General features: G+C 33.4%; 1 long non-coding RNA gene across 1 annotated transcript in view; it reads right to left on the bottom strand.

Annotated features, from left to right (window-relative positions):
• Window positions 1-19,362, bottom strand: part of LOC132708836 (uncharacterized) — a 367,983-nt gene that overhangs the window by 187,969 nt on the left and 160,652 nt on the right. The window lies entirely within an intron of this gene.

Below are 19,362 nucleotides of genomic sequence, written 5' to 3'. Positions count from 1 at the left end.
GTTAGTTGGAATTGCTAAAAAAAAGATGTGAGGGAAAGCGCAATTCAAATTTCGCTGTCAACCATAAAACGTTGCGACCTTCAATAATCAATATGGATGTGGAATTTTGTTTCAGTATTTTCTCAAAATATACCTATGTCTCGATAAATGTGAAAGGAAGATGAATTGAGCTTGTCGCGATCCCTGCTCAGAAAGAGAATGAGTCAAAGTTTAGTGTTAGGTAAGCGTCTAAAATTCTCAACTGAGCTGCATCAATTTTACCGTATATACTGAGCACACTTCGCAAAGTTCGGAACTAATCCGTTAGCCTGTTGGAACGACTACAATTTATCATTTATTTTTTATCTGAATCGCCGTCGTGTCTTTTTAAATAATAACACTCAACAACAATAAGATATGGAAATTTCCTCATCTTTAAAATAAGTTCGACGAACTGACCAAAACCCTCGAATTCATTAATAAAACGGGCTGTTTAAGTAAGACAGGTAGCGGGTAGGCTGTCGCAACCATTTGATTCCCGCACGTTAAATTTATGATTGATATAAGATTCGGCTTTCGTTGCTCGATACGATCGCGAATAAATTAATTTCGAGTTACGTGAAAACACTTTGACAGTGTATGAAGAATTAACGAGTCTTTTTAATAAGATTACCGATTTATTTTATTTATCGTACGGGTTAAACGAACTTATCTCGCGCTTTATAAGATTATTTTTGAGATCGTTTTCGATCCAATTAGCGTTTAAATTTAAAATGATCGGTTTTTAATTTACTTATAATATTTTTGCCTCCACACCAAGCATTAAAAGTGCCTAAAGGGATTTTTTGTATTATTTTACAAAAATAAACACCAAAAAAATTCGGAAGTAAAATTCTTTAAAAATAAATTTATTAAAATGTAGATTTAATTATTCTTGTCCATTTTCAAAATTGACCAGAGGAAAGTCTTTATAAAATATCAATATACAAAAAACAAACTAGAGTAAAATGCTGATTTCCTCAAAATTGTATTCCTCGACTTTCTATTATTAATTTATCAAAAATAAGGAAAGCCGTATCTCCGTCACACTACATAATATTAAAAATAAAATTCTAAACTGCTAAAACATCCAAGCAAAAATATTGAAGCGGGACAATTTTGAAGTGACTCTCCAGATAATCATTAAAATGAGAGCAAGGCCCCACAAAGTCGACAATTTCTTAAACGAGTTTCCTTAAAAGATCGCCAAAAAAAGCTGCTGCTGCATTAGAGCGATTAAATTTATGAATGTTATGAAGCGAGATTTGTTAAGTGTCAATGCATAATTTGGTGGGAAAAGGAGTCATTTTTAATCGGGTTGACGTGAATGGAAGCTAGCAGGGTGCTCTCTGACGAGGGCTGAAGTATCGCCTCATTTAGACTGCTCCTCGTTTGGATATTAATTGAAAACGGCAGAGTGTATTAATATGATTCTATCTATCCCGTGCTCCGTTATACGAGCATATTGCCACTTTGGCGTTCGAAATAAAAGCCAGAGATGGCATAATAAATCATGTTGCCGGGCTAAAGTTGAATCATTAGAAGGGCGGAATCAATCTACATTAACATGGATACACTCTTCTGTTGGGTAATTTAGCGTTGGTACAATTAGTCACCTGCTGGTTACCAACACTATCGGCCGTTAAATCTATTGAATTCTCGTTTTCCTTTATCACTACCTTCGTTTAATTTTATTTAGTTTGGAAAAAAAATTAACATAATCTCTGAAGGCAAATTAGAACTGGCAAATTTTTTTCCTTAATTCATTTACTTAGTAATCTTACATCAAAACATAATCACATTTGATTTATAAATTAAAACCAAAAATGTAAAGTTCTGCGAATGAGTGCCGTAAAATTGAAAATGACAAAATGGAACTTTACTGGAGGCAATATTTTCGAAACTTTAGGTATGGTAAGAGATTTCAGCCTAAAAACTGATATTTTTATTAGTAATATCATTGATACCGCAGAGAAAAAGGTACACCTCGAGGGACCAAACTACAATATACATTGTAATTCTTTTTATACTTAGAATCCATTAGAATTCTTCAGGAATTCTCCGAATTCATCCGAAATTCTCCGATTTTTTGAAATTCCTGTGTAATTCCTTCCTATTGTGCACCATAATTTCTCTGCGGTTTACCTCTCAGGATACCCCGTGTACTGCTAATCAAATATTCAAATATTCACTAGAAAGCAAAAAAAAATATCGTTATAATTTTTTTTTAACTTTTCGAATATGTATGAAACAACACCAATGGCATTATAACAATCAGAATAGAAAAGACTGGTATTTATGGCAATTACGGCTACGTAATATTAACATAAATTTAAATTATTTTCAAGTTTGTGGGATGACCGATAGGAGGGCAATTGTAATCTCAAAAAATAAAAAAGGAATTTTATCGAAAAAATACCGGATAAGGTACATCCCAAAATGTCACCATCTCATAGAGTCGGTACAGCGATTTTAATGAGCTTGGTGTCATTTGAAAGATTTAATTGGCCCTACAAGAGCCTTGCTTTGTTTCGTCTTTCTAAATGATACCGCCGCCGCTAGATGACGCTAACTGACAAAAACTTATTTTAGTTTTTTTTTCGTTATGATACATTTCTTGCTATTCAGTTTAAATGAGAATTAAATGCTCTACATTCAGAAAAAAAAACCGGTTTCTTCAGGGGCTTACCGAGAGATAATTTAACAAGTTTTATTTACAAAAAAATACACGCCACTGACTCTCTTGTGATTTTTATATGCTTTTTGAATTGAGCAATCTAAAATAAAACTTTATTTCTTCAATTATTCTCTTATGTTCCTTCGTTTTCGGGAATAAAAATAAAAAAAATGTGTTGGGACTTCAATGATGTTCGAACTGTCTTCCATTATTTTTCGAAAATGAAGAACTATACGAAAATAATCAAAGACATAAGAAAGTTTTACTTTTCTTTGCTTGATCTAAAAAAAACAAATACAAGAAACTATACGCAAATAAATATATGGATATATTTATATATTCAAAAAATGGGAAAATACGTTAGAGCGACAGTTAAGACCATCTAGTGGCGAAGGTATAATTTAAAAAGACGAAACAAAGAAGCTCCTCGAACACAGTCTTTCAAATAAGACCAAGTTTATTAAAATCGTTTTCGGTGTACCAAAGTTATAAAAATTTTTCTAAATTGAAGTTCACGCTCCTCCCAACAATTTATTTGAAGAGATAACAAACAAAGTGGAAGACAAAAGTTGTTCGTGGTATACGCGGGAATCAAGCAGAACTGGTGTCGACCTAGCTTACCTATGCAAGTTATAGAGACAATTCTAGTTTTTATTTTTTCGTGACCAAGACGGCGACTAACGGCCATTTTAAGAACTCAAAAATAATTTCCAGCATTTTCATGGTCAATTTTATTATGAACCGCCGCTTGCCATCCTAAATTGGCCACCCTGTAGGTGATATAGAAACACATAACTTTTTATAGTCATATAAAATCGTACATCCTGCTACTTCACTTTTGATGTAATTACTTACTGCAAGTAATGCATGAACTAGCTGTTTTTATTAAATATTTATGACTTAAAATAAAAAATGTATAGTCTGCGACGTTAGTCACAGGAGACCCAGTATATTTCCGGGTTTTTGACTAGGATATAAATAAAATGCGTCGCAAATATATTATTAAGTCTCTAGTGGCAATTCAGGCGGTTCAATTTAAAGTTTCAGCGAACGTTCGTTCTAAGGAAATGAATCCTTGAAAACATTTCACATTACATTTTCTAGCTTGCGAACGGAGGCGGAAAAAGCACAGGAAGGACGTGGCAACGACAGGGAATTAGGAAAACTTCATCAGCAATAAACAGGAGAGTCTGACTTCGTTAGGCTTTTAATTACGCAACCCGTTCACACATTTCAGCGGCTTTATTAAAATATTTCGTTTATTTCGGCTGCTACGAAACGGACACATCGTCAACTTTATTTCGTCCATTCGTCCTGATAATTTCGTCTGCTTATATTTCATTTGGATGAAAATGGCGTATACTGAATAATGTACTAAACGCTAAGGGTTCGGTCTGTGAAGATATTACGCAATACCCGGTAAACCGGACGGTATATCTTAAATGCCGTGTCCGTAATTAAAATGAACCATAATTCTTTAACCAAATAATGAAGCAAATGAAAAAACCCCAAATGTTTTTTATGGCTCTAAAGTCAAACCACTGCTTAACATACAATGAAGTTACTAAGAAAGAGTTGTCGGAAAAACTTGATACATTTTGCTGGATTCACACCATAACCTCATGTGGTAGCAATCAACTATGCTCTGCGGGTGAACCGTTTCTCTCTCCTATAGTTTGATGCCAAGAAATAGTTTTTTTACCTTGCTATATTCTTCTTACTGCCTTGCAACTCAGGTCTGATAGATGGATTATAGTTCCCATATAAACGCCAACGCTAGTTGCAGGCATTGCACACTTGTATGCAGTTTCTTTGGCAGTTAAGTTTGTTAAAAACTTCATTGCGTCTTTGTAGCCAGTCACTCTCATGGAGACGTTTTCAGTAGATAACAAATCAATAGCAAGATGGCCACACGGTTAGTCAATTCTAAAATTTTCTGAATTAATCTTACTTAATGCTGATATCGAGGGATTGTTTTTATTCCGCGCTTGGATGAGATCGGATGAAGTTTTTCGCTAGCTCTCTTTCCTTTCGTGCTCTCTTCGAAGAAGGTTCAACTAGCAATTTGGTAGCTTTATAGCTTTTTAATATATCATTTAATATCTATTTTTGGTTTTTGTTGTAAACTACAAACTGTATAGTAGTTTTCAGAATTTCATAAATAAACTCATTTTGCGTTGCAATTCTGAGGTAGCCATTATTGCCACATCGGTTCCAGTTTTATATCCGTCATAATCTTGTCGGGCCATCGACAGTAAAAAGTGCTGTAATTGATTTGGTATATTAAGTAGCCTTCTGCTGTCGTATATATTTCTTTGATTTTCCTTCGTTGCCAGTATCGGTACAGATCTGTTGTGTCGTATTGCCTTCCTGCTGCGTCACTATTTCGTTTTTAGTTCCAAAATCTGTTATTATCTTCTCATTTCATTTTTCTTTAAAATTTATAATCCAACGCCGATATTGCCGGTAATATTTTAGCGTATAGCCAAGAAAAAGCCATATCTTACCGTTGCTGTGATTTACCACTTGGCGAATTTCTGGGCCATTGCTAAAATTATTGTGAACCCCCTGGTTAAACGAAAACCAGACCAGTTTGACGTTTCTGTTATTTTTATATTTATTCGATATTAATAGTTTAACCCATATTATCCCAAGCATAAAAAGAAATAAAAAAAAATACTTTTTTGCTCTGAAATTATTTATTTTGTTGCACTTAAGAATTACATATGTCAAAAAAAAACTCGAAACATACAAACATACAAAAAAATACTCGTGCGTAAACGAACCACTGGGAAAAAACATTAAATAATGCTTTGGACCACATAAGATGTGACATATAATTTATACATAAACATACAAAAGAAAGTTCAAATTCGACAGAAAACAACTAAAAGTAGATTGTTTTCCAAATGGAACCTGATTGGAAACAAAAAACGCATAACATTTTATGGTGCGTGAGCTGGTAACACCTGGTTTCATTTTTGGTGATATTTTACAAAGCATGAAATATATAAATGCACATTACACTCATTACAAACGTAATCTCTGTGGCATATTCTACATCTCCTTCGGGCTTTACTAGCATGAACAATCATGGAACCTTGATTATCATAACGCACTTCGTCTATGGCAGGTGCAAGATTTCTTTGAGTAATTGTTTTATCAGTTTTTAAAAGTCGCAAAGCAATGTAAGATTTAAAATCAAATCAATCACTTCGTGATCAAAAAACATAGAACATATTTCAAGCGAAGTTTTTCCAGAAAGCTTACTTTTTAGTTCCTCACATGATCTAAATTCATCGGATATAGGTGTGTGAGTGTACTCAATCTGACCCATTTGAGAGTAGAAGCAAGCCTGTCATTTGCAGAAAGCATACGTCTTCTTTTGAATTCCAGGGTTTCATCATCTCATGAGACCAATTCAGGTTCAGTAGTTGATGAATTACATGACTATCGAAGGACATCTGTATCATTCGGTGTATGTAACTCGAAAGTTCCAACTTTATCAGTTGGTTCCCCAAACTCTTGTAGATTTATGTTATTGTTCATATCTTCTTCGAGTTAAGGTATCCACGTCGGGTGGAATATACACCGCATCAATATGTTCTGTAAATATTTTTAGCATAAATTTACAAGGAATGGAATGCTACAATACATAAGCATATGTAAATCCAAATAATACTTACGACTTTCATTGTTATTGTCCTGATCCATCACGACCTCCTCTATAGCCGCCTCTAATTCCTTTTTAGTCAAATATCTGGGAAATGCCGTATTTTACGAATTGTAAAGTTCAAGGCACAAACTAATACTAAAAAACACGCTAATTGTTGGATGCTTATTCTACATGCGCTGACTTGTCTAGACTTGCAATAACAAAGTTTTGTTTTACAGATAAAACCACTGGTGCATTCACGCATCAGTAAATATTTTTAAAAAATACATATTTTTAAAAAATACACATAAATTAGCGATTTCTACGGTTTTATGTCCTTTAGTAGTGATAACAATAACATTTCTAAATGAATGTGCAAAAATATTTCCTGGATGTGACAAAAAAAATCATAGAATAGGTAGGTGGTGCATTAACGCACCACTGGGACAAAATGGGTTAAGTGACCACACTTAAAAAACATCTATTTGCTCTGGTACGGTTTTCGATAATTTACCTCAGCTGTTTTCATCTATTATATGCCGTAATCGCTTTTTACTGTCCGTCATTTTTTAAATTGTGAGTAAGGGGATTTTTTGTCGATATCTTGGTGTAATTAGAGCCCTGTAAAAGTTTTTGACCTTTGAAATTTGTAAAACATCAAATTTACCTTGATCATAATTATTATTATCATTATTATTATTATTATTATTATTATTATTATTATTATTATATTAGGATACTACTACTGGGAGGTTTGCTTTCATTTGTTATTAAATCTTGTTATATTAATTTTCTTGTTTTTTTTCTCTCGTCCGCAGTTTGCCTTCATTAATCACCGCGTTAAACAACGGGAAGGTGGGTTTGTCCTTTTTTTCTAACTTCCATTATTGTTATAAAAGGACTGGCGCCTAAAAAAATTAAAATCCCCACTAGTTTCTTGTGGAATATATCGCATCTTGACAAGCGCAAGTATATTGCAGCTACTCCTGTTACAAGGTTTTCTTACTAACGAATTTTATATAGAAGGTTCGTTATAAACAGGAGTTATAAAGGTTTTGCCGCAATATTGTCTACACGGATTGGTTGAAGTTTTTGAGTTTCTCATTATCTTGTTCATCGACACTGTCCACGAGGCCCATTTTGCCTGAGCAGTAATGATGTAATTTATCAAAAACTTGATATAAACAATTTAGCATAGATCTATTATTAAAATGGATTTCCAATGGCAAACTCGTTCAAATTTGTTATACTAAAATATCAATAAGTCAGACGAGCCACGTGTTACTAAAGTAACACATTTCGGGAGGTTATTGTTAGAAAGCCCGGCATGAAAAAGCAACAAAATTTTTATAGGGCAATTTTCTATTTCGCTATCTTATTACCAGCAGCGGGTTTATAAGGTTCACATTCTCCAGATCTCCATATTTACGATTCAGAAAATATTTAAATTAGCTAAATAACTTCCTCGGAATTGGGTTTATTTATCCACAATCCACAACGCTATTTTTCAATTTATGAAATTGAAAATAAGTGAATTGGATCCGTATTTTCTGATCTATGATAAAGGTAGGATCGACGTTATTTTAGGAATACGTCTAATTTTGTTTATAGATGATTACATTTTCGACCGTGTAAGTTTAACGTATCGTTTCTTATTATTTAAGTGAATTTGGGCGAAGTTTGTTATACCGGGTGTCTCAAATTCGACTTTCACCATAAGGATCGGTAAGACATACAATATATAATTAAGGCAAAGTTGCGCATCGGTGAGTTCAATAATGTTCCGCTTTGAAATTGATGCTATTTTTGTTGCTTCCTGTTTTCGGTTTTATTTTTTTGTCTAAAGTTGGAAAAAAATCTGTAAGTACATTCTAATTGGAACTTTTTAGACTTCATCTTATGGCCAAAAATCCCTTACGACGTTTCGTTTTTCTCAAACCATCCACTTCATTTTTGTCTTATGGTCGCCATATTTGATAGCCCGTACTACTACTTTTTTATTGATGTATGACAAGTTGTATTTGTGTTCCCTCCAATTCGAAATATTGAACAAAAACTTTTATACTAAAGCTATGAATTTTCAAATCTGTCGATGACATTTTAATATCTAGTGTAATAATAATAATAATAATCTTTATCCATTTAGAACTTTAACTATAACTATAATTATAGTAGTATAGTCAATTATATACACTCCAGCAAAGTAATAGTGAAACATACAATCCATTACAATATTTCAAATTTACGTTTAATTTAGTGCACTGTGAGCGACTAAGACAAAAAACGTCAATATCATCGCAGAAGTCATTAAATAATTCTATCAACAGATAGAGAACACCTTTAATCAAAAAATTTGTTCTTAGAGTTACTAGGTGAAATACAGGTGATGTTCTTAAAGACCTTGAGGGAACATGGAATTTCAGCTGGTTCAGCAACTCACTAATGAATTGCAAAGTTTATATAAAAGCTGAAATGAAAGGTACCTTCTACGATTCAACAGTGAGGGAACCTTAAACATTAGTAATAAATCACTCTGTGGCAGTCCCCTAGCTGGGTAGAAACCATTATTATAAAAATAAGAAATCGAAAATGTGTTTCCGCAACTTGTCCTAATTTTAGTCACATCTCTTGCCGTTATTGAGATCCTAATGATGAGAGTCGAATTTGCAACACCCGATATACGTGGAAATGTATTTCCTGAATGCAACTACCGTGATGAGAACTTATTGGAATGGATGCACTGATGAGATGAGGTTTATAGCAATCAGCGTTCCTATTTTATCTTCCCCTTAAACAACAAGCCTTAGCAATGTTTGTTTGTAATTATTTAAATGTGAAGGCGGTTATAGATAGATTTTCGCGCCTCCAAATAACACAACAATTTCAAGTCACATAAAGCTGCAATTACCATAGACTTTTCTAGATTATTTTTCTCTTCATTGATAGTCTTGTTAATCTTATAGTTCATATTTCGCTATATTTTCTTTAGATTGGAAGACATAAAATCGGAGACATTTGGGGAGGGCAATAAATATTAAATATAAAACTTTTTTGTTCAAGTTCAAACCTAAACTTTGCAAAGACCCACAATAAATCGTGTAATGATTAATTTAACGTTTAAAGAGTGTTGTAAACAGAAGCAATCTAATCTAAAGCGCTTTTATTAATAGAGTGTATAAACAAACTGAACCCGAGGGAAGATTGCTTTAGGAATAATACACGGATTCCCTCATACGATAGCGATCTTTTACCTTAGTAAAAGGGTCATGAATAATTCAGTTATCTCGATCTCTGTTCACTTTGAATATATATGTGCTGCCAAATACATGTTGTATGATCTGTGTACACTCTGGCGTTCAGATTGCTTCATGGTTCGGCAAATTGACGAGCCTCAAGGCGATTTGTTGAAGTGACAGAGCCACTATGACCGCCGGTAGTGAAACGTTCCACAAACAGGAATCTGTCCCTGCCCTACGGCCCTTCGTCAACGTAGCCGGACACAAGGAAAGCCGTCTGATCAATAATTAATCGCCCAAACACGGCTATTTCACTTAATACAACTAAAGGCTGGTTCGTTTTTGCCTTTATGCTGGACGTTCGTCGCTCGTTATTCAAAGGAAATTATTAATCGCGGATGTGATTTCATGCTATCGCACACGATACGTTTGATGTAAAATGGCCGGCCTGTTTTAATAATCATATGTAATTCGTGATCATTTTTACCCAGCTCGCGGTAATACGGGAGGGTACCCCATTTTACCTGGATAAAACAAAATATATTCTTGCAAAAACATATTCATTACTGCGGTATTCTATACAGGGTGTTCACTACAGGCTTAAACCATCTGCCAAAAATATTTCGTTATGCGGGTTTTTAAGGATATTTTTAACGGTTTGACTACCGAAGAGCATAATAGAAGAATAAATAAATTAAAATAGTTGTCATTTTTTCTTTCACTTCGGGCTTATTTTGAAATTTTACAAAATAACATTCCGATATAAGTTAATATTCTAGGGCAGTATAACGGTGATATGTTCTCGTAAAAGTTTAAAATACTAAAAATGTTCATTGGTTAGTTTACTTTTTTCCCTAGTGTATCATTATACCTTCCAGCATTTTCCCCAATACATAAATTAAGTACATTGTTGCCATTCTTTCAAAGCTACCGAAATAAATCAAAATTGATATATTTTTGATATATTATGGCCTATTAGGAAAATCTGTCGAAGAATTTTAAAAGGGAACTTTAATGCATTAGCTAAAATGTAAAATTCCCAATCCCTCAAGGGCCAATGGGTGTTGAGAATGGGAGATTTGTTGACCCCGTATACCCGTATAACTTAGGGCTTGTTGAGTCTCATGGTTGCTTAGGCCCATACGTACTCTCTTTAATTTCTAGAGATTCCCAAACTTTTCTTTTTAATTTTGTATTCATTCACTATTTTTTTTTAAACAAAAGAAAAAAGAAAAATTATATATGTTATATATATATATATATATATATATATATATATATATATATATATATATATATATATATATATATATATATATATATATATATATATATATATATATATATATATATATATATATATATATGCGCATTCGAACAAATTAATTATAAACATTTCTTTTCGAAAAATTCGCTCTCTTTATCATTTTCAAATTAGAAATAATCTTTCGTAATCTGACATTTTTTATAAAACTTCTTCATTCCTCCTGCATTGATTTTTGTTGAGTAGAATTTGTTAACGTTTCGCCAATAATCCTGTTGGCTTCTTCAGAGCTTCACTGAAACTGGCTCGCATTTTACTCTGTACCTGTTTTTATATCGTTTGAAGGGGGCGGAGCTAAATGAGGGGCATAAGCACCATCTCGAATTACTGATTCCCATATTGGTGACAGGTAAAAACCTGAGTCGCGGTTAAGATTGTTAGGTTGCTTATAGAGTTGTATATAGTTTTATCAAATAAAATTTTATGTCCGGTTTCGTGATTGTGTTCGGCAACTGCTGATGAGTTTATTTGTCTGAGTCTCAAGGATCTTTCATGTTCTTTGAGCCTAGTTGATATTTTGTCTTTGACGGATCGAAGATGTTGAGAGATTTTGGGATAAGTGGTAAATCTGGTTTTGACGTTATATTTTTTTAGTAGTTTTAATATGTGGTCAGTAATGTTTTGAATGTAAGGAAGGACAACATATCAAAAGTTCTAAAGAAATATGACGTCAAAACCAGATTTACTACTTGTCCAAAAATCTCTCAACAACTTTTATTTGGCGAGACATTGGAGAGACCGGAAGACAAATATCAACTAGGCTCAAAGAACATGAAAGAGCCTTAAGACTGAGACAAATAAACTCATCTACAGTTGCCGAACACAATCACGAAACCGCACATACAATTTTATTTGATAAAACTAAAATTCTTCTACCAACGAAAAATCCGAGAGTCTATAGAAATCTATAAGCAACCTAACAATTTTAACCGCGACTCAGGTCTCTACCTGTCACCAATATGGGGGTAAAATGAGAGTCAGTTTCAGTCAAGCTCTGAAGAAGCCAACAGGATGATTGGAGAAACGTTAGCAACTTCGAGTCAACAAAAACCGACGCAGGAGGAATCCAGAAGTTTTATAAAAAGTATTACAGTAGCCTGTGGAAGTTTTTTTCAAACATTAACCGACACTGCTCTTCCTAAATTAAAAATAAAAAAGAATTATTTTAAAATCAAGATTCGCCTCCTACCTCCCCGAGGTTAAATGAATGCGAAAAACGAAGAGACGCGATTTTTCGCATTATTAATTAGAAAATGGCGAATCCCCAGGCGCCTTATAATAATTATCGAGAGATATAAAGCCCCGATGCTACTGGCAAGCATCAAAGCGAGTTATATAATTTCCAGCACAGTCTAAATAATGACTTGGCAAGAAACAGAAATAATGATTTGTGCGAGATCCAAGAAACGCCCTTATCATGGCTTTGTAATTAGTTACTGTGTGGCGCGTCGATATAAAAAAAGCGAGAGCGTCCACGGAGTGTCGGCGGATTAAGGGTGACTTTTTTGATTTATGAGCCCGAATGGAAGGAAATGGCAGCACACAGCATCGCGTTTCGCCATCTGAGCGGGCGAAAAGTCGAATTAAATATGCGGATCGAAATCAAGGAACTAAAACGCTTAATCAATCACCAGATAGCGGGGCGGGCGGTTACGTAACATCCGACGGGCGTGAGCACCCTTTTGTGATAACGATTTTGGACATCCAGTATTCGTTCAACTCGATTTATTCTAAATTTTGCATCGTTAAAATACGAATTTTATATTCATTCATTTATATGATGTGCCTTAATTGGAAATTAATAAAGTATAATTAAAATTGCACAAAGGTCTAAAAACGCCAATTAAATAATCAGCATCAACTTATTTATCATCATTTTGTATTATAATGGTTGCATAAAATCAAAAATATTTCGAATTATACAAGGTGTTTCATGAAAGCGTGGAAATAGGAAAATAAATATTTTTCGTGGAACGCACTATATATTTTTGCATATTACGATTCCTCCAAAAATTGTTAATATGGCGCAGTGATTGTTTTTAATTTCAACAAACGTTGCCATATTGGAAGAAAACACGCTTTCCTATGATTTACTATATATTTTTCAATCTGTTGGCGTTTCTACTGTCTACTGTCGATGTTATTTGCTTCTCGATTTCCATTCACGACGGTTCCACCAATCTCCATCGTCTAACTTTCTTGCTAACATAACTCCCTGTACAGGGTTATTCATTATATTTTGACACCCACCTACTAGGTTAACTAGAAACATGTAAAATGTAAATACAAAAGTTTGAAGATTATTGACTATTATCTAATGCAAATATCAGAAAAAACAAACGAGGATCGCAAGCTGTCAAAACAACAGCAATATCATTTTTTTAAAAATAGAATGCACTATATGCAACACATAGTTTATTGACATTTCCAACAACCCCGACCTGAATCCTCGCGACCTTTTTTGTGGGGATACTTAAAAAATAAAATTTATTATAATAGGTCTGAAAGTTTACAATTGATAAGAGAAAGACTTAATATCGTTTTACAAGATCTAAACAGAGAAAACCATGATTTAATAATATATAGGGCATTCCATTCGGAAAAAAAATGTTGCTTCGAACTTTTGTATTTACACTTTTTTTTCTATCTTTCAAAATGAACCCTGTAGATGGGTGTCTCCTATCTTTATTTCTTTGAGAACCCAATTCAAATATAAAGTGGAGTCAGTTATACCCATTTGCTTGTTTCTTACGTTCTCCATCCTTGATGTTCTATTAATTCTTGATAAGTGCTTATTACCTCGAAGATTGATTTAGTTGGTCCTGTTCTTCATTGTCTCCCTCCAAAAAAGCGAGTTAATTTTATCTTATAACTCTTTTTCGTTGCCTTATCTGACTTGAGATATCTTCATTGCTTTTTCCGTTTTTGGATATCTAGATGATAGTGCGGCCTTTATAATGAACCCTAATTTGAACAAATGTATTACTGTGAATTTAGTGTGCTAAATAATTATTTTCATTTCTTATTTAAAAATGCATTATTTTTACTAACTAACATGTTACGGTATGTAAAAATTAAAAATTTGTTTAATTCTTGTTTCCATTCCTTGAAATTAAGTAAAGCTACATCATAAAATAGGCAATAAACTTAAAATTAAGAAATTAGTTGTTCAATAGTTCAAGAAACTTGTTGATTACACAGTCCAACTATTTTTTATCTTCGCCTTTGTTGTAGACAGAATAGGTTTATCCTTATTTTTATTATTTCTTTTTCTTCCGACATAATTGTGTTATTGAATTCTCCCGGCTCCGTAGAGACGAGAAAATAAATGTTGCTAAGGCTAGCCCAGAAAAATACCCAAAAATTAATAAGCAAGAATTTTTTTCTAGTAGAGGAGACAATAACTGTCATTAACCCTGTCACCGTATAGGCGGCACATCATGTCTTATCATTACAGTAGCTTGACCGGTCTGTCATCGCCTAAGCTCATTTCTAATATTTCTAAATTGCTTTCTTGAACCTTCGCTGAGCACATGTTTAGGTAAAAATTAAATATAACATGATATTTATTTTATACATGCCATCTTAAGCTGTTTAATTTATATCTGTTTAGGTATATATTTCAACCACTTCAGTTCACATGTGCACCATTTTTGCATTTTGAATATTACTCAGTTTAATAACTAAAACGAATGCGTACTTTTTCAAATGCCCAAGAAGTTTTTACAAGATAAAATTGAAAATGAATTGCAAAGTAGTGACGATGAATTTATGGTAGGACCACAAATTCCTGCTACTTATACAAAAGCGATAGATTTTTGCAAGCCCTTTTTTACCGCTATACATAAAATACCACAGAAGAGGTTGTCAAAACGTGGGTAGATACTACAGTAGAAGCATTATCTAAAAAATATCTTTTCTTAGTAGCATATTTAGGGAAGAATGGTTTTTACAAATTTTTTGGATGCTCCACTCTCCATCTCTTTTAGGGCTCTAACTCAGAAAGTCAGTCACCATTTAGATTATTTGGACAAGCAATACAAAGAACATTTTGTTTCATCAAGTGAGACATCGGTAGACGAATTCGTTGTTGGATTTAAGGGTAAAATCAGTTTTTTAACTTACAATCCTAACAAGCCCACGAAATGGGGGATACGAATTTATGTATGTAATGGCGGATGCCAACACCGGATATGTTTATTCAATTGTGTCGTACTAAGGAAGCTTGACATCGGAAGATTTAGTGAGACGTAATTTACTTGTAAGCACAAGCATAGTGTTACATCTGTGTCAAAAATTATTAGACAATAACCCAGGAGAAAAGGATATCATTTTTACATCCATAGGTAGGGTCTGTTTATAGATATAACAAAGTGACTAACTGATACGAATTAAGGAAAGACCCGAGCAAGCTGTAAGAATGAATATGATAATCTCATTCAAAAGCAATTGGTCACTTTGTTATATCTATGAACAGACCATACTATATAAGCTTGCCACTTGCGGAATAATTGTTAAAACTAAATGTTCATTTGACAGGTACTATTCAAATCAAACGCAAATTTATATCTGATTCTATCCAAAAACCAACATTTGCCAGGTAATTTGATGTTATTGGCATATTTCAAGAACACAAACTATCAACAGAAGAAGAGTACGTTTAGGTAACTTACAAGTTGTAAATAAGCCAAATGTACTGGTCAATTACAATAAATTTATGGCAAGTGTCGACCGCACAGACCTTATTCAGTATTATTAATTCTTTAAAATTGTAGCGAAAGTTATTTTTCTGGGGACTGGAAATGTTTAGTGTTAATGCATATTTATTATATAAAATTTCACAAAGGGACCAAAACATAAAACTAATAGCACATATAAAGTTTGTTCGGGAATTGGTTGAAGAGATACGGCAGGGGTCCAAACTTATAAATATTATAAATATAAATATAAAAAATCCGAGTAGACAGAGAAGTAGATAAAATAATAGTCCGAGTACAGTGTGCTCGCTAAAGGACATATATACGAGTGCAAAGGGTTAAATAAGCTCGTTGTGCAAAATTTTAATATTGAATTTGATTATTGTCATTTATTTGTTCAGACTTCAAAAAGTGTCAATCTCTACAACGGAGATTGCAAAGGTACCAATGGCTTATCCTATACCTGAAATAATAAACACGTTATCAACGAAACCCACTCACGAAGATTGGGGGGCTTAGCCCGTTTTCTAGCAGCAATAGTGGAGCAATCAAATTATCCGGTATTTGCCTAACTCGGAACTTATTTAAATATGCACGCGTATACGGTGCGAGTCGGACGTCATTACAAATGCATGAAATGCCCTGCACTTGATTAAAACTAAAAAACAAGTAAACGAGGAGGGTTGACCGTTGGACTTTTGTATTCCCCGGGCAAAGCGTTTCGAAGGGCACTCAAAAACAAAAGACAAAAATGACGCCGGGCCACCCTGAAATTGATTGTTATTTTCGTTATTTATGCCCTCTACTTAGGGTCAAACGCGTGGGCTATATGGTCCCGGCTATTGTCTGACAAACGACATACGTTTCTGGAATTATCTTTCAGTTTAAATCCGCTGCTAAAAATCGACCGTTTCGTTTAAAATCCTTTGTCCAGATTCCATTAAGTGTTAAATTACTTTTTGCGTACTATTAGAGTGAGGGGGCATATATATCACTCAACAACCATATCAATGTTTTACACTTCAATCAGAAATATAATAATAATTTATTCCGTTCTAAGCATTTCTAAAAGCACTTATCTAAACTCGAAAACATATTTCGAAAATTTTGATATTTTTGACTAATTAAACACTAACATCATATTATATGTACCAGTATTTAAAGTATCTTTGTCCTTTGACACTTTTAAAACTTTGACTAATGGTAAGCCTGTTTGCCCTTAAACATCATGAGAAAAATATGTTGACCTGCATGGTTTATAAAATTTTTCATTTAAAGAAAACAGATTTCAACTTCATTGCCAAAATTTGAGTTTGTTAAATGTAGAAAATGAAAATGGTTGTATATTTGGTTTTGGTTTTACGTTGTTTATTTTTGAAATGATGATGACAGCTCAATTTGACCGACCCTCGTGATAAAGTTTAGGTTCACAAAGGTTTCAAACTATTGAAAATACGTCAAATTAAAAAAAATCGTAAGTGTAATTATGTAAAAAGATTTACATATCCCTTAAAACGCTTTATGCAAATAAATATTAAAATGTTGAACTTTGAAGTACGAAAGAACTTTCTGAAACATCTTTCTTTTTTGAAGTTATAATATACTGTCTTCCATTGTAGATTACAAAAAAATCAGAACACCAATGTCGGATCCATTTATAGTTTGAAATAGTTTGATCTTATACCGGAAGATAAAATTGAGTTGAAATGGTTGAAAACTAGATACGTGTTTCAATTTTTACTTGGAATTAAACTATAGAATAATTACAATAAATATTTTGTTGCAAAATTATTTGTACTAAACAAACTTTTATTCTAGCAAAACTGAAATTTAGTTAGTATATATATATATATATATATATATATATATATATATATATATATATATATATATATATATATATATATATATATATATATATATATATATATATATATATATATATATATATATATATATATATATATATATCTATATATATATATATATATATATATATATATATATATATATATATATATATATATGATGACACTATACTCCGGGATATCATCCGTTCGCTCGTTGAACTCCGACTGGAATCCTGCATCCGACTGGAATCCTGCAAATCCTGCATCCGACTGGAATCCTGCAGACGTTTCGCCAAAATCTCACTTGGCATCTTCAATGCTCGCGCTCCGAAAACACTTCGAACACGCAGAGCGCGAGCATTGAAGATGCCAAGTGAGATTTTGGCGAAACGTCTGCAGGATTCCAGTCGGATGCAGGATTTGCAGGATTCCAGTCGGATGCAGGATTCCAGTCGGAGTTCAACGAGCGAACGGATGATATCCCGGAGTATAGTGTCATCACATTTTTCCATCCGTGAATCAATACGTGAGAATATATATATATATATATATATATATATATATATATATATATATATATATATATATATATATATATATTCACGGATGGAAAAATGTGATGACACTATATTCCGGGATATCATCCGTTCGCTTGTTGAACTCTGACTGGAATCCTGCAGACGTTTCGCCAAAAACTCACTTGGCATCTTCAATGCTCGGTAACAAAGTAAGGAATGTAGGCTGACTTGTCATTAATAGAGTCTCTTACTTTCACAGAATTCCTTACCATAATAATCTAATTATCGAGAGCCTGATCCTAAGTGTTTTTATCGAAGTAAGCGATTATCGGCCTTTATCGGTATGTATAAAAGCACACCATTGTTTCAATCATTTCTAATTTGACTTAATGAATACGGCGAACATAGCGAGTAAGCGAAACATTTTATCCCTAGATGATAAAGTTGCTTTAGAGATAGAGATAGAACGGGGAGAAAAGAAAAGTAACGTGGGACGTCGATACGGACTTACACTGTCGACTGTATCCACTATTTGGGAGTGCAAATTTTTGAAGAGGAGATATGGAATATTGAATTGGCATTTCTTCCAGCCAAAACAACAAGTGTACTACAGCCGATGGACCAGAGCGTAATAAAAAGTCTTAAGAGTCGATACAGGAAAAACATTTTAATGGAAATGACCGAGTCCGAAGACAAATTTTCCATTAATATGCTAAATGCAGTCAACTGCATTAGCAAAGCTTGGAAAGAGTTGCCAGCAGAAACAATTCAACACTCCTATCGTCATGCAGGACTTATTGCCGAGACAGAATGCGAACAGGACTTGAAAGATGTTCAGCCACTAACCAAGTGGATAAAGCAGTTTCAAACAAAAATTACGTTTATATACGAGGAGTTGCAAGATTTAATGGTGATAGATCAGGATTTGCCTACAACTGCAGACTTGACAAAGGAAGCCATATTACAACAAGCAAGAAAGGGTGAGGAAGAGTACCAAGAGGAAGAAGAAGATGAAGAAGTTGATCTGGGATCGCCACCAACCATTCAACAAGCTCTATATATCCCTGTAGCCCTATATCATGGGGAAGATGCCCCTCTCAAAGAAATGGTGAAAATACAAGCCAAAGTACGAGATGCCTATTGGCATACTAAAAAAATTCAAAAGAAAATGACCGATTATTTGAAACATTAAATGTAGTTTTTAAATATTTATATAAAATGTTTCCAAGTAGATGTTAAAATATGTATATAAAATAATTAAATATTACAGAACACATATGCGTATTGTTTTTTTTCAAGTACCAATAACTCTTTTTAAAGAAAACTCTTTATAACGAAAAAAAAGCAGTCCTTTCAATTTCGCTATATAGAGTTTCGACTGTATGTA

The sequence above is a fragment of the Cylas formicarius genome, unplaced genomic scaffold (assembly GCF_029955315.1).
Source record: "Cylas formicarius isolate icCylForm1 unplaced genomic scaffold, icCylForm1.1 PGA_scaffold_12__32_contigs__length_19106922, whole genome shotgun sequence".
In the NCBI taxonomy this organism is placed as follows: Eukaryota; Metazoa; Arthropoda; class Insecta; order Coleoptera; family Brentidae; genus Cylas; species Cylas formicarius.
The sequence above is the reverse complement of the archived record's forward strand: the minus strand, read 5'-3'. Positions and strand labels throughout refer to the sequence as shown.